Source organism: Vombatus ursinus, unplaced genomic scaffold, assembly GCF_900497805.2.
Source record: "Vombatus ursinus unplaced genomic scaffold, bare-nosed wombat genome assembly UNPS02014825.1, whole genome shotgun sequence".
NCBI lineage: Eukaryota > Metazoa > Chordata > Mammalia > Diprotodontia > Vombatidae > Vombatus > Vombatus ursinus.
The window spans coordinates 4,855,331-4,872,382 of record NW_020954603.1 but is presented as its reverse complement, the minus strand read 5'-3'; the positions used below and the strand labels follow the sequence as shown (position 1 = coordinate 4,872,382).

Here is a 17,052-nt window from a genome sequence, read left to right as displayed (position 1 = left end):
TGAAAATGAAAGACCATATCATTAGAAAATTAAAATATAAGTAGATCATACACCTATAGTCCCTGGGTAGATGCTGAATTCTTAACTGAACAAGAGATAGAGGCAATTTCAATTAACATGAAACTGAGAAGCTTTTACACGAACAAAATTCCACTAGAAGTACAATAGATGGGAAAATATCTTTGCACCAAATCTTACTGATAAGGGTCTGATATTCAATAAATCTAGGTAACTAATGGAAAAATATAAGACCAAAAGCCATTCTCTGATAAATGTGGTCCAAGGATAGGAAGAAGCAGTTCTCAAACTAAGAACTACCCACTATTAAGTACTACATGAAAGAATGCTCCAAATCACTAATAAGAGAAATGGCAAACCATGATGACCTTGAGTTTTCAGCTCACACCAAGGAAAATGGCAAAGATGACAAAACATGTCAATATTAGAAGAGTTGGAGAAAGATAGGCACACTAATGCATTGTTGGTGGAACTGCAGACTGGACTGACCAATCCGGAAAACAATTTGAAAACATCCTAGAGAGTGAATAAGATGTCTGTATCTTTGACTCAGTGATTCCACTGCTAGGCAAATACCCCAAGACGGTCAATAACAAAAGAAAGGCTCTATATGCACACCACAGTATTTATTGCAACACTTTTTGTGGTAGCAAAGATTTGGAAACAAAACTAGATGCCCTTCATTTGGGGAATAGTTAAGCAACTTGTGGTATACAATGTAATGGAATTTCACTGTGCTTATCAAGTTCGTTCTGAGAATAGTTTTGTGAGGCAGGGAGCATAAGAGTCCATGATATGTTGAGATATGGGTAGTTTGAATGAATGAATGAATGAAATATTAATTAAGCATTATTTGCAAAGTACCATGCTAAGCTCTAGGAATACAAATAGAAAAAGCAAGACAGTCTCTGTCCTGAAGGATCTCCCATTCTAATGGAGGAGACAGCACGTGTGGAAGGTTTCACTGGCAGGTGGCCAGTGGCCAGATATAGATACGCTTTGGAAGTAGCTGGATGGTGCTACTTGCAAGTCAGATGGAAAGGTCTCGTAGTCCTTAGAGTGTGGTAGCAAAGCACACATTAATGCCTCTTCCATATGATTTCCACTGATAAAATCATATCAATTTCTGATGTTAAAACATTTGATGATGCCAAGGACTTGGAGTATTAAGAACTCTATTTTCTGGGCCATCAGTAGATATGGCTGTAACACCTGCTGGAGCCGTTGCCAGGTTGCATCTCCATCTCTACCGGATCAGGGTTGTCCTTCTTGGATAACGGTTATGGACACTCTGGGAACATTGCTATCCCCAAGGCTCTTGGGTTTGAAGGTTCTGGACTGCCTCCATTAGGATCTGAGAGGATAACAGGGTAAGCTGGTGGTGGAGGTTTGAACCTCCTGGTGCACTGTGCCACCTGTCTCTCTGGTGCCTGGATGCTTCAGTTACATTGGCTTGTCTGCCCTGTGGGTGGTAGCTGGTTGGCTGTTAGTGGGTCTGGCTGGCACCTTCTTCAAAGAAGTTGCTTCCCCAGATGCTAGCTATGAGGGCTAGGCTAGAAGCAGGACTGGTAGTCTGGGGGCTGCTACCACTCACAGGGTTATTACACTTATCTGCCTATTCGTAGCTGTTGGTTAGCACCTACAGCTGGTAGTGATGAAGATGGTGGATCCCTTCTCCACAATGATGACTGTGGGGGCTGGGCTAGAAGCAGGTTTGGTGGTTTAGAAGGTATTGCTATTTCCAAAGCTCTTGGGGACATGGTCCTAAACTGGCTCCATCAGGGTCTAAGGGAAGAGGTTGATTAAGGTGGTGGTGGTGGTTTTATTTGCCTGGCATGTGTTGCCTCTCACCTTCCCCTCAGGGTGCCCTGAGTTCTGCTGGGTACAGGATCTTGGCAGTTTTGTTAGTACAATGTCCTACCGGCCTAGAGTTGCCTTTAGATCAAACCTTGATATAGGGACAGTGGAAAAAGAGGTCATTGAGGTAGTATAAAAGTAGGCATCTCTATTCAGGTGATGAGATTGGGTCTGCTGCTACCACCAAATGATTCTAGGAATCACTAAAACAACTAGCAAAGGAACTCTAATTGAGGTTGTATCTGAATAGCAGTTTTAAGCCCATAGCAATCTTTGTATATTAGTTTCTTTTAAATATATATATATATAATATTTTATTTCCCCCTAATTATGTGTTAAAATAATTTTTCACATTTTTTTAAAGTTGTGAGTTCCAAATTCGATCCCTCCCTCCCTTCCTTCCCCTTCTCTCTCCCCTCCCTGAGATAGTAAGCAATCAGAAACAGGTTATACATGTGCAATCACGTAAAACATTTCTGCATTAGTAATTTTGTACAAGAAGACTTGAATTAAAAAAAGAAGGAAAAAAAGTGAAAATTAGCATGTTTCAGCCTATATTCAGACAATATCAGTTCTTTCTGTGGAGGTGGATATGGGATTGTCTTGGATAATTTTATTGATGAGAATAGCTAAGTCATTCACAGTTCTTCATCGTACAAAATTGCTGTTACTGTGTACAATGTTCTCCTGGTTCTGCTCACCTTGTTTTGCGTCAGTTCATGTCTTTCCAGGTCCTTCTGAAATCATCCTGCTTGTCATTTCTCATAGCACAATAATATCACAATCACATACCACAGCATGTTTAGCCATTCCCCAATTGACAGGCACCCTTTGATTTCCAATTCTTAGCCACCACAAAAAGCTGCTATAAATATTTTTTGTAAAAATAGGTCACTTTCCCTTTTTAAAAATGTCTTTGGGATATAGAACTAAAAGTGGTGCAATCTCTGTAAATTGAAACAGAGTTCTGAAGCCTGGCATAAACAGATCTAGAAACACTAACAGTTTGAATTTAAGTGGGTTCTCAATTCACTCCTTTTTCTTTAACAAAGTCTGTCTTTTTTCATATTCTTTGCAGCCATAATTAATGCTGAAAAAAGACCAAGTACTTATATGACAAATGTTAAATATGAACAGGAAGCTATTTAGAGCCTTTTGTGGTATCCTGTAGGATGTGTGTAATTCACTTAGCCATGTGTTGATTTATGTAATGTTTGATTTATGTTCCATGTACATATGAACACTAATAACTGAAGTGCCATTATTGCATTTGTAACCAATGACCAGAAACTAATGCAAATTACAATTTCAGTGATAAAACCATGAAATCCAGTTCTACTTAAACAGAATTTTAAAAACAAATGGGATTAAAAGTGAGTGTGAACTGCTTCTCAGATTCTTACAAAAATCTGTTAACAACATGATGAAGTTATCAAATAATTTGTGTTGAAGATAGAAAATGAAAAAATGAATGTAAAAATTAGTGTTAACTCTTCACGTAGTATAAAGGGAAACAATGCTGAGTTTTCATTATATTCTAATAGTTTCTATTAACGTAATTCCTTATTTTCCATCTTAAAATATTTTTAAAAAGACAAAAAACTGTTAAAAATGGTTCGAACCAATAATACAGATTTTGACCACGAACCAGGAACGTACTATGTGAGCATGGTCTGAGAACCGGCTTCTCTTAGGTTTGAAGAATCATCACCAGAGCTGTGACCGCCAAGTGATTTTTTTTCCTCCTACAATAACTCATAAAGACTGTATACTAAGACGTGGAGGGATTGTGATCTGCATTGGTAGGAGGAATGCCCATCTTAACAAAACTGTGGCTGATTTGAAGAAGTATTATTGTTATTTGGCTGTGTGTCTCTGATAGTTTGTAGGAAGCTCCTTGAGGACAAGGAATATGTCATTTTTCATCTCCGTGGAGAAAGCATGGGCATAACCAGCAGCAGTTTGCTGGCCTTTCCTCCTTCCCGGCTGCTGGCTGGGGAGGGAGGTAGGAGCCTGCATCAACTCATAGGATATGATAGAGTCACCAAGTGCTGTCATTAGCTGGGAGAATTCTAAGAAAGAATGAAGGTTCTAGGAGATAGCAGAAAGTTTCAAGCCAACCATAACTGTAATTGAATATTCCCCAATTCTGGCTCTGTAGCCAACTAAAAAGTGGCTTGCTCTTCTTCACCCCTGGGGTTAGCAGACCAGAACCAGGACCAGTGTCATCACGTCTTTTCCTTGTCACTGTGCCTTTTGGGATCAGGCTCCCTGGCCCTAGCATCGGTGCCCCTGGGGCACAAACGGTATCAGAATAAAGGTGTTCTGACGGTTTTAAGTCTACAGTATTGTGCAGAGATCTTCCATCCCCGCCATGGGTGCCTTAACCTTTAAAGCACTACCAAATTATCCTGTGGATGTCCTTGATTTAGAAGCAGTTTATTTCCCCTTTCCTTGTAGCCTCCCTACTTCTTACTCCCTTGATCATTTTCATTTGTATCCTTTGAGCCCTCTTCAAATTGTCTGTGACACTGCTTCTAGTCACTTCACCCTTCTGAGCCTCAGTTTCCTCATCTGCAAAATAGAGATAATGACACCGCTAGTACCTCCTTCACAGGGCTGTGATGATTCTGAAATGAGATCATGGCAACGAGTAGAACACTGATTAAGCACCTACTGTATACCTGGTACTGTTAAGTGAGGAGGATAAAAAGACAAAAACAGCTCTTGCCCTCCAAGAGCTTACGTTTTAATGGGGGAGACAACATAGAAGAGGGAGCTGAAAAGGAGTTGGGAGGATGAGGAGGGTACCCAACCCACCCCATCGTGGCAAAGTCCAAAGAGTCAGGAGCAGAGACAAGACGGGAAGGAAGAAGCTGCCCCCCCACCCCAAGGAAACCCAGGGAGGAACTCACCAACAGGAGAAAGGGACGCCAGAGTTGAGAAATGTTCCCAAACGACAAGATCCCATGCTCTGAGGGAAGTTCTAGGGTCAGAAGATTGCAGAATCGTGGAGGTCAAGTCGGGAGAATCAGAAGCAGTGCCAAGACAGGAATGAAGCATGGTTGGCATGGGCCCCTTCTAAAATGGAGGTAATATAATGGTTATTTATAAATGACCCCGGGCTTCCAGAGAACATGATCGCACACTTTAAGTCAGCGGAGAACTATCAGTTGTTATTACAATCTGAAGAATGTGGAGCTGCTATGGTAGAGTGAGAAGAAACTTGGACTTCAAAAAAAAGAGGCGTAAGAGCAAATCCCAAGCCTGACATTAACTATGCCTGGGAAAGTCAGCTCATCTTTCTGAGCCTCAGTTGCTTCATCAATAAAGTGGGAATAATAATATTTGTGCTGTGAGCAAAGTGCTCTGTAAGCATTAAAAATACTATGGAAATGTGATGGTTTAGTATTCCTCTGAAGCTGAACCCCAGCCTGGGGACTGTCTGGCCAGTGTTTAGTATAATGGGAAAATTACATTATGTTTGCTTCATATTATGCTCATATGTATGCATGCCAATATTATGTTTGAATTTTACTTTTCAGCTGGCTTACTGCATTTTTTGTGTGTGCAGACCTATAATTTTGTCATTGTAGGGAGCTCTTGTGTAAAGAAACCCCTTTGACCAATGCAGATCATCACCTTCTCTGCAAGTCCAGGAGTAGAGAGTTGCTTAGGGGCACTGAGTGGTTGAGTGACTTTCCTGGGGTCACACAGCAAGTGTGTGGAAGAGCAAGCACTTGACGCCAGCCCTTAAGCCTGCCCTCTTTCAAATGATTCATTAAAAACCCTGAGATCCACTTTTAGTCATGCATGCACATAGACCTCCAGTCAATGCACAGTTTCAACAACTCAGTTCAAAAACACTGTGTGTAAGGCATTGTGCCAGGGCCTAGGGCAGGGGTGGGGAAGTTGGGGCCTCGAGGCCACATGTGACCCTCTACGTCCTCAAGTGCATCCCTTTGACTGAATCCAAACTTCACAGAACAAATCCCCTTAATAAAAGGATTGGTCTGTAAAACTTGGGCTCTGTCAAAAGGTGGAACCTAAGAACCTAGAAGGCCACATGTGGCCTTGAGGCTGCAGGTTCCCCACCCCTGGTCTAGGGATATATAGAGTGATAGAGTACAAGCCGTGCTCATCCTTAAGAAGCTTCCAATCCCCATCAGTACTATTTGTACAATCCTGCCCTCACCCCTTTTGAATTGCTTTATAATCTTCTCACCACCTGGAATTTAGAGCTGGAAAAAGTCTTTAAGATAATCCAGAACAACTTTTTCATTTTACGGATGAGAAAACTAAAGCCTAGAGAAGTGAAATGACCCCTGTGAATTGTCATTGCTATTTTGAACTCCATCACAATCTCTTCTCAGGTCAGTGTCATTTACAGACTTAATAAGTATATATTCACTTTAATGAGAAGTTGTAGCAGTCCTCGGAGGCAGCCTGAGCCCTGAATTCGATTGATTGATACAGGGCTTTGAAATGTTAAAAATAAAGATCCCCTAACAATTTGGACTGTGTTGCCACCCGAGTATAATAGTAAATAAGAGAAAATCTTTCAGGGGCTCTTCAAATCAAAAAGTTCAATTAGCATATTCGATATCTGTGAATGATCTCATGATACATTAAACATTAATTTAAAAAGTAGCTTGTTATTTATTTGATGTGCAAGCACTTTATTCAACATTAAGTGAAATTCCACATTTTTTTAAAAAGCTCATTTCAGGCCCGGTCTTTCATCACTTTCTATTTGTTCACCCCCTCCAAAGCAACCGTGCCCCTGCTCGACTAAGTGAATGTATGCATCTGGAATTGCAACATAAAGGTCCCCAAACAGTGCTTGAGAAACGAGGATTTATACTTAATGCGTTACAGGTGGTTTCTTAAGAGAAATACTGATTTGTTGTGTCACTCAAGTGATAAATTTCTAAATTATTCTCAAATTATATTTCTGTTCTAAGAATTTACCGTAGTTCATTTTTCTTTCTTAGTCCTGCGTATACGTTGCCAACTAATTCTTTTTGCCTTGTGTTTACAAGAGCAAAGTCATCATTAAAAATCCTAGTCGAAATAGATGCGTATGAAGCAAAGTCCAGTAACAGGATTTCCTGCTATTAAAACCTCATAAGTTATTTAGACAAAACTGTAACAGATTGTGCAGCATGTTCTAGGGCACTTCTGGTTAAAAAATTAAAATCATACCACTATAAAAACAAATATGAATTTAATGGATGAAACTCTCTCAGATGTAAATTGTGCCAAAATAAGCAACTACTGTAGATTTGAACATGCGATACATTACGCTGATTTTTGAGCTGTTGACTAGCAGCCAGTTTCTGTCCTTCGTAAATTTTAGTTTCAGTTTCTAATTTTTTTCATTTCACAATTAAATGAAGGCACTCTCCTGCCCTGTGGGTCCATTTAACCTTCATTTTACCTAATTCAAGCTTTAATATACAAAATCCAGCAGCAATCAAAAAATGAATAGGGGTAGGAAGGTTCATCTGTCTCCAAAACTTTGATGTGACACTGAAAACATTTTCTGTTGATTCAAGTGGAAAGAGTTACTGTGTGGCAGTGATACAGCAGGGCTGAAGTCTGGGCACACCTGCCATATGGTAGGATCCAGGCTTGAGAGATTTTGGCCCTTCAAGGTTCTTCCTTCTATTGCGTGGACTGGATGCAATGTAACTTAGAAAGATGTCTGAGCCTCTAAGTGGTGATAACTGGATTTAAAAAACAATATGGGAGAACGTGCTTTAAAACAAGCAGAAGGCCAGACACCTCTGGGCTCAGTGTTAGTGCCATACTGCTTCTGCTCAGTGACCATGGAGGCGAACTGTGGTTTCCTGGTTACTCCTCTTCTTTCACTCACATCAATTCCCCCAAGAAGTGGGTTTGGGGTTTTGGTCTGTTTTGTTTGTCCTTTTTAAGTTCTAGGTCCAGGCAGGGTGGTCTCTAACCGAGGAGGTAAAGCTCTGGGCATCCCAGTGTCTAGGAATCCAGGCCAGATGTCGCAGCCAATCCAGCACAGGAGAGCTGAGGAGCAGGGGTCCAGAATACTCCCGCCCAATGGGGCTTTGGACTTGAATTTGGTGGAAGTAATGTTCTGAAAGAACTGAGCTGGGGGAGTCTCTGTTCTTCTGTCATTGGCTCCAGCTCCCCCAATTCTGTTCTTCCATTTTAAGAGGCTAGCAGTTAGCACCCCAGTTCCATTTAAGCACTTAACATCAGATTCGCTCACATCTAATATAGGGTTGAAAGATTCCTGGCCAGAGATGGAGTACACCTAACAAAGGCTACTAAGAATGTCTTTCCTAAGGTGTCTTTCGAATCTAATCAAAAGGGCTTCACACTAAAAAATATGGGAGGATAAGACTACATATATACACATATATGTGTGTCCCTGTGTCTGTGTGTATGCGTATATGCATATACACATACATATATATATACACATAGATACATAGATATATACAGACATTACGTATGCATGTTATACATACATTCCCCAAGTATGGAGAATAGCCACAAAGAATAGCGGTTGGGATATCATACATGGGAGACAAAACCAAAAAAGGAGTCAGAAATGAAAGTCATGGCCTCAAATACCCAAAGTTTGGGGACCAAACAAGAGGGACCAAGAGTCCCAATGCAAAGAGGTAAGTTGAAGTCATGGATAAAACTGAGACTTGGTAAGATGGAAACCATGACTGGACTGGGTGGTATGCCTTATTCAAAAGAAATAAGATAGAAAAAAGAGGAGTAAGATTGCCTTGTATATTAAGAAGGTAGACTCATGCAAGGAAATACGGGAATCTAAGGGAGAAAACGTGATGAAGAGCATTTGGGTGAAGGTTAAAAGAAGGAGAAACAGAACTGGTTTTGATCACTAGAGCATGCTACAGACCATCTGCATAGAAAGGGGAAATAGATGAGGAGTATGGGAAAGAGCATGCCGTGGGAGACTTCAGTTATCCAGACTCCTGCTGGAGCTCTCTGCTAAAGCAAAGCTTCTTGACTTGCTTTACTGGTCATTTCATGCTTTGAAATATGCAGAAACCAACAAGGAAAAATCCTATTCAGGACCCGCTTCTCACTAATAGGGAGGACCTGGTCACTAGGTTGATGGCATGATGATAACTTGCAATAGAGAAAAGTCAGAGATACGTGGTTCCTACTTTGTTTTTGTTTTCTCTGTAAAGGAGAATGATTTTTATATTGAAAACGACAGTACAAAAATGACTCCACATAAAATAAATGAGGAGACTATAAGAAAGCACATAGCTGTTCTTTTTTTTTGTATTATATTTGTATTTTGTTAAACATTTCCCAATTACATTTTAAGGCAGCTATATGACACGATGCTTAAAGCACCAAGCCTGGAGTCAGGAAAACTCATCTTTATGAGTTCAAATCTGGCCTCAAACACTTACCAGCTGCATGATCCTGGGCAAGTCATTCAACCTTGTTTGCCTCAGTTTCCTCATCTGTCAAATGAGCTGGAGAAGGAAATGGCAAACCACTCTATGTCTTTGCCAAGAAAACCCCCAAATGAGGGGCAGCTAGGTTGACAGAGCACCACCCCTGGAGTCAGGAGGACCTAAGTTCAAATCTGCCCTCAGACACTTGCACATACCTGTTCTTAATGAATTCAGATAGCCTGCTATCTGACTCATTAAATCCCCCAGGGCTGAGAAGACTCCAAAGGCACTTGAGAGCTGACTTCAACTATTTGAAAGGCCGTCGTATGAAATTGTGACTAGCCTTGTTCCTCTTGGCCCCAGAAGGTGGAACTGGGAGCAAAGAGTAGAAATTACAAAGAGACAGATTTCGACCCAAAGCTGGGGAGAAAATCCTAACGACGAGAGCTAGCCAGAAGTGAAGCGGGCTGCCTAGAGAGGCGATAGATTTCTCTTCCTTGGAGGTTTTCAAGCAGAGGCTGGAGGTCCACTTAGTGTCTGTGTTCTAGTAAGGATTCCTTTCATATGTGGATGAGATTAGATGTTCGATAAAGTCCTTTCCAACACTCAAATTCTCTGATTCTGCTACGAATTTGGTCCCAAATTGGATAGGAGAAAGGAGCTAGGCTAGATTGCATTTGGGACTTTGTTCAATATTCTTAATGACTGCAGGAAGTTTCCCAGTGCAAAACTTCATCTTTTTAACACATTTGTTTTCCTGGGGATTCTGTATGGAATCAAAATTTAGAAAATCATGGTCTCTGAGGTCTCACATTAAGAAATCACTTCTGTACCCATTCCCTGTCTGTACCTGGGAATGAAGCTTGGAACAACTTCGATCCCGTCTAAGGGACTCTCAAAAGTCTTCTCCAGCACCATAATTTGAAAATGTCAGTTCTGTGGTTTTCAGCTCTCCTTATCGTCCAACTCTCACAGTCATACGTTACTACTGGAAAAACCATAGTTTTGCCTATATGGACCTTTGTTGTCAAGATGATATCTCTGCTTTTTAGTATGCTGTCTAGATTTGCCATAGCTTTCCTTCCAAGGAGCAAGGTCTTTTAATTTCATGGCTGCAGTTGCTGTCTGTAGTGATCTTTGAACCCAAGAATATAAAATCTGACACTGCTTCTATTTCTTCTTCCTTTATTTGCCAGGAAGTGATGGGACTAGTTGCCAAGATCTTAGTTTTTTTTCTTTTTATGTTAAGCTTAAAGCCAGCTTTTATACTTTCCTCTTTCACCTTCATCAAGAGTCTTTTTAATTCAGAAATGATGAGCAGGCAGACGTCAGAAAAACCTGGAAAGACTTACATGAACTGATGCTGAGTGAGGTAAGCAGAACCAGGAGAACATTGTATATAGTAACAGCAACATTGTGCGATGACTAACTTTGATAAACTTACTTCTTCTTAGCAATGCAAGGATCTAAGACAACTCCAAAAGACTTATGAAGGAAAACGCTATTCACATCCAGAAAAAGAACTATGGAGTCTGAATGCAGATCAAAGCATACTATTTGCTCTCTCTCTCTCTCTCTCCTTTGGTTTCTTCTTTCTCATGGTTCCTCCCATTAGTTCTAATTCTTCTTTACAACATGATTAATGTGAAAATATGTTTAATATAAATGTAAATAGAGAGTCTATATAAGATTACATGCTGCCTTTGGGTGCAGAGAGGGGAGGAGGAGAAAATTTGGAACTCAAAATCTTATGGAAGTGAATGTCGAAAACAAAAAATAAGTAATTTTTAAAAGAGTCTTCTTAATGCTTCTTCACTTTCTGCCATCAGAGTGGTTTCATCTGCATATCTGAGATCAGCAGTATTTCTCCTGGTAACCTTAATTCCGGTCTTTGATTCATCCAGCCTGGCGTTTTGCATGATGTGCTCTGCATATGAGTTAAATAAATAAATAAATAAATAAGGTGACAATACACAGCCTTTTTGTACTCCTTTTCCAATCTTAAACTAATCAGTTGTTCCATGTTTGGTTCTAATTATTGCTTCTTGACCTACATACAGGTTCGTCAGGGGACAAGTAAGATGATCTAGTATTCCCATCCCTTTGAGGACTTGCCATATTTGGTTATGATCCAAATAATCAAAGGCTTTAGAATTGTCAATAAAGCAGAAATGGATGTTTTTTCTGGAACTCTCTTGCTTTCTCCATAATTGAGTGAATATTGGCAATTTGGTTTCTAGTTCCTCTGCCTCTTCAAAAACCAGTCTGTTCTTCTGGTAATTCTTGGTTCACTAATTGCTGAAGCCTAGCTTGCAAAATCTTAAGCATAACCTTGCTGGTATGTGAAATAAGCACAATTGTTCAATAATCTGAATGTTCCTTGGCATTGCCCTTCTTTAGAATTGGGATGTAAATGAATCTTTTCCAGTCCAGTGGATTGTAAGGGACATCATTGGAGAAATGGGTGAATACACAAGCAGGTGAGCCATTCATGTAGCAAAAGCAAGGGATGACAGATGAATGAATAAATGAAAAAATTATTGAGCACTTACTATGTGTCAACCATTGTGTTAAGTACTGGAAACATAAATATAAAAGCAAGACAGTCCCTGCCTTCAGTGAATTTATGTTCTAATGAAGAAGACAATATACTTCCATTCATCTTTCACACTTCTACTAATTCATTCTCTAAATGAGTTTCGCTGGTATAAATGGCCCTTCTCCATTCAAGGATATGAATCAAGGGATTTGTAATTCTTTTTTCTTTTGGTTAGAGTTAGGCCCTAATTAGCACAAGTTAAGAATCCCATGAAGTTGTTACATTTTTTGAATTTACACTGCATTATTTCCATTTAGTGGGAACCAGTTACCATATTTTACATAATTCTAACTTTGAATAGTGTAAATTCAAATACGTGAGACCACATCACGCAATTCAATATTTTCATGAATCAGGGCCTTGCTATAATTCCAAGCCCCAACCTGAGACATTTCTGGCGAAACATCTTAGTGTTGGATTTTTCTCTATTTCTTTTCTTGGGATATTTTCTCCCTCACTTGTTTTCCTCTAACTGCATAAGTACCATGAAGCTAACAATGATTGGTGGTTACCCCAGTTTATAAAGACAAAGTATAAATTTAAAATAATGAAAAGTAAACAAACTCCCCCACCCTATGCCCAGAGGAAGGGGCTTCAGGATCCCAAAAAGGAATTCAGAGAGGGCAAGAACTTATGGGATTTTCTCCCTCTTTGGGAGTCTGTAGCCTTGGGAGAGGGGAGTTTCAGGAACACAAACTCTACAACTAGTATCAAGTAGCTTTCCTTTAGTCTGCTTCCTTGGATGGCCCAGGACCACTGAGGCTCCTTAACCAACGTCTCCTGGGTTAGGGTCTTGACAATCAATGCAAGCAGCCTTGTGGTGCTTATTTCCATTAACACTCTTCTGAGCTAGAGTTGGAATTAAGCAACAAGGTATACTCAGGGTTTGTCATTTGAGAGATGATACTGGTCATGTTTTTCTTTACTTGCTCCGTCTTTAGAGAATCCAAAACACAAGTCACCAAAATAAGGCTGATGTTCTTACTATTTCCTTTCAGCAACAGAAAGTCAATGGAGAGAAATTCTAAGGGTTTGTTCTTGCTTATATATATGGAGGCTAGCTGGCTTAGCAGATAGAATGCTGGATTTGGTGTCAGTCAACAAGCATTTAAGTGCTTATATGTGCCAGACACTGTGCTCAGCACTGGGGAGCCAAAGAAAGGCAAAGACACGGTCTCTACCTTCAAGGAGCTCACATTCTAACAGAAGAGATAATTTACAAATAACCACGTGTGTACAAAATATGTATGATGTTAGCATTATATACTTCCCCTTTAATGAGAAAAGTCATTGCAGGGGGAAGACACCCCCAAAGGATGGAAGATGGAGGTGCTGTTGAAAAGGCCTCCTTTAGAAGATGGAATTTTGGCTGAATCTCAAATGAAACCTGAGAAGCTTAGAGTCATGGGTCAGGAGTGAGAGCATCACAGGTATGCACAGGAAATCTGAGTTCAAATCCTGCCAAAGACACTTAGTGGTGACCCTGGGCAAGTCACTTTAACTCCCTTAGCCTTAGTTTCCTCATTGGCCTTACCCCACAGGACCAAATGACATGATAAATGTAAAATATGTTGCAAACTTCAAGGAGTTATACACACGTTAGCTATTATACGTTCCAAATATGTGGCATGAGTTGATGATGCTTTTCTTTGCCCACAACAAACACGGGTCTCACACTTCTTAGTGACTGGCAGTGATCCTTGGCTAGCCGTTGTTTCCTTATTAGTCCCAGGATCCTCTCTTGACCCAGATATCAAAGTTATGGAAGGACTTCAGGGCTGTTGCATGATGTGCTCTGGGAGCACCAATCCTCTCCAAGTACCATACGTGGCCTCAGTGACAGTCCAGTCCCACTTCCATCATTGCCCCAACAGAAGATTACCATCAGGGGATTGATACTCCCCCTAGCACGGTTGCTTCCCGTTGTGGCTTGTATCACTTCCTGCATCTTTCATCAGCAATCTGCTCTTACCATTGATCATCTATGGATGACTGAGGCAGGGGAGGCTGGTTCAGTGAAGGAAGGTTCATGCATGCTGCTGGTGGAAATATCAAACTCTCAGCTATCCTTCTACTTAGCCATAGTCCAACTCCCTTGGTGTCATAGCTGGCCACCACTCTTCCCTTGGGTAGTGCTATAAGCTTGGTGCTGTGTGGCCTTTGAAACAGGTCTCTGCAACCACATTATTCTTCCTCAGTCGGTAGTATATGTCGACCTTATAGTTGGTTAGCATTGTTGCTCATCTCTGGCGTACAGCCTCTAATTTGGCATTGATAAGAATAGGTCAATTGGGGGGACAGCTGGGTGGCACAGTAGATAGAGCACCGGCCCTGAAGTCAGGAGGACCTGAGTTCAAATCCAGCCTCAAACCCAACACACACACACACATACACACAAAGAATAGGTCAATGGGGGAAAGGATTTCAAGGAAATCAAGATGGTGGACAACCCAGATAAGTATGGGAAAGAAGCAGCCTCAAAGCCGTTTTAACCATGAATATGGTGAACCTCTTGGAAGCAAAAGCTACATGGGACATAGTCAAAGCTGTACAATGTGGAATATATGAATGCTGTAGAGATTTGGTTGATGCAGGTTATCAGCAAAGACATGCTTCTCCATTGCACTGACATCAATAACAGAACTGACCTAGTGAAATATTACATGTCGCAGGGTGCTGTTGTGGATCAGGAGGCAGCTGGGTTGCTCAGTGGATAGAATGTTGGGCCTGGATTCAGGAAGACCTAAGTTCAAATCCAGCCTCAGATATTTACTAGCTCTGTGTCCCTGGGCAAGTCACTTAACCTCTGTTTGCCTTAACCCACTGGAGAAGGAAATGACAAATCACTCCATTGTCCTTGCCAAAAAAAATCCCATGGACAGTATGGTCTTTGGGGTCACAAAGAGTCAGACACGATTGAACAACAACAACAAAATTGTGTATTAACTAGGAGGAGACCTAAATTCAACTGTACTCCACTGTGTCACAAGATAAGGCCATTTACCAATGGTCCTACAACTTATAAAGTATGGTATAGATCCTTCATTAATTGACAGGGAAAGATGTAGCTATATTCACCTGACTCCCTAGTTTGGATATATTTTATTGATGCTCATCTGATAGCAAAAGGACCGAATGTCGATATGATGGACCCTTTAATGTGGACAGCCTGCAGGACACATAGTATGGATCCAACTTGATTGTTTTTAATGTTTAGTGTTTCGGTTAATATTGGCGATAAATATCAAAAGACACTGTGCTACACTCTTCAATAATAGCAGGAAATAACTTAGTCATTCATCTTCTAGATGCTGAAGCTCATTTTCATGCCCAGAATATCAAGGGAGACTCATCCCTTGATCTGGCAAATAAAAAATGCTTGGGTGTGATCAATTACTTATAAGAGGCAAGATAGTTAAAAGGATATGACAGTCCGTCTTTCTTCAGAAAGGTAAAGGATGATAAAGAATTTCAGTAGAACGTAATGCTCAGAACTCCTTTCTTAGTTATTTGACTGGTTGGGTTTATAATAGGCCTAGATATTGATCCTTGGATCATTAAAGGGTTAAGGTATAATGGTGTCTGGGCTATGGTCCAGTTTCTTTCAAAATCAGTTTTTGATCTCTCACAGTATATTGTCATTTGGAATATATTTGGCAACCAAATTCTGGATATATGTGATATGGTTCTTCTGGTTTTAGAATATGTCAGTGGATTGTTGTCAGTCCACATTTGCAACTTTGCTCTCCATTAATAAACTCTTTGAATTTCAAAGTCAAAAACTCCAGCTTCAAGAACTCCAAAATCTAAGAATCTCCAGTGCTTAACACAATGTTTGGTAGAGTAAGAACTTGATTAAATGTTCCTTGACTGATTGACTGATTCCAAGTCCAATATGGGGTAATGAGTTTTTTCTGTCATTCAGTTCTCTGCTGGCAAATGCAGCTAACTTCTGGTTGTCATTATTCTCTTGGTCTAGGACTATTCTCAAGCCTTCCAGGATGGCATCAGTTAATATGAAATCTTTTGACTCCCTGACTTTTGATTCCTTAATTTTAGAGAATTGCTTCAAGGTCAGACCTGTGCCCTGTTTGGCAGCTCTGTGTGTCAAATGAAGAAAGCTAATCTCTTGGGTCTGTAATGAGAAAAGCAAGGGAGAAGCCAGCAATAAACAGAACAAAGGTTTAAAGGGACAAAGGTGCAAGGCAGGTCCCCCCCTCTGGTTAGTTTTAGGTTGGGGAAGTGACTTAAAGAACACCCTTCATGTGATATATTCTTGCCATGGCAGTGAAACGCTATACATGCCTCTGTACGTGGGATTACAGGATCATGGGGATAAAAATGGAAGATAACCTCAGAGTTCATACAGCCCAACCCCTTCATTTTACATTTGAGGCAACTGAGGCACCTATAATCAACACATGTGTGTTTTTTAAAGAATGAAAAGCATTTATTAAACACTTACTGGGTACCAAGAATTGCACTGAGCCCTAAAAATACAAATGCGTGATGAGGATGTTCCATACCTTAATTGCTCATATTCTAATGGGAGAGACAACAATGTAATGGCAAATTAGCTGGTCTGGGAAGCCTCAGAGATGGCGAGGGGAACAAGATAGACAGCTACAAATACACCGTTTTCAGAGGCAATGAGAGCGGTGATTGGAAAAGGTGGAAGCACTGGGGAAGAATATACCCGTAGCAGCAGGGTGGAAAATGGCAGGGTGAAGATGAGGGTAGAAGGAGCCAGGGAGCGCAGAGGTAAGAGATTTAGCTCCTCCCAGGGGGAGCCTCTGGTACTCCCTTTTGGAAGATGGAGCAAGAGCGGGAGCATGGTAGTGTGGAAATTTGTGAGAGAGAAGGCAAAGACACAAGATGTCAAATTAAGCATAAACTTGAGCTTTAAAAAAAAACCATGTAGTGTGTTTGTACGCTTAAAAATCACCTGATTTCAGAGACAATAATTTAAACTCTTCTATGGAAAAGGGTGAGAGGCAGTATGGCATTGTGTTTGGAAGAAGACCTGGGTTCGAGTCCTGCCTTGGGTACATGTTAACTGTGTGATGATGGTCAAATTATTTAGTTTCCCAGTGACTGAGACTAAGTCATGGAAGAGTTATTGATCTGTGTCAGTGGCAGGAGTTTACATTC

The 17,052-nt window shown here is 40.6% G+C and overlaps 1 pseudogene; it reads left to right on the top strand.

Annotated features, from left to right (window-relative positions):
- Positions 1 to 14,361: 14,361 nt before the first annotated feature.
- LOC114024814 lies at positions 14,362 to 15,602 on the top strand (annotated as a pseudogene).
- The last annotated feature ends 1,450 nt before the right edge of the window (positions 15,603 to 17,052 follow it).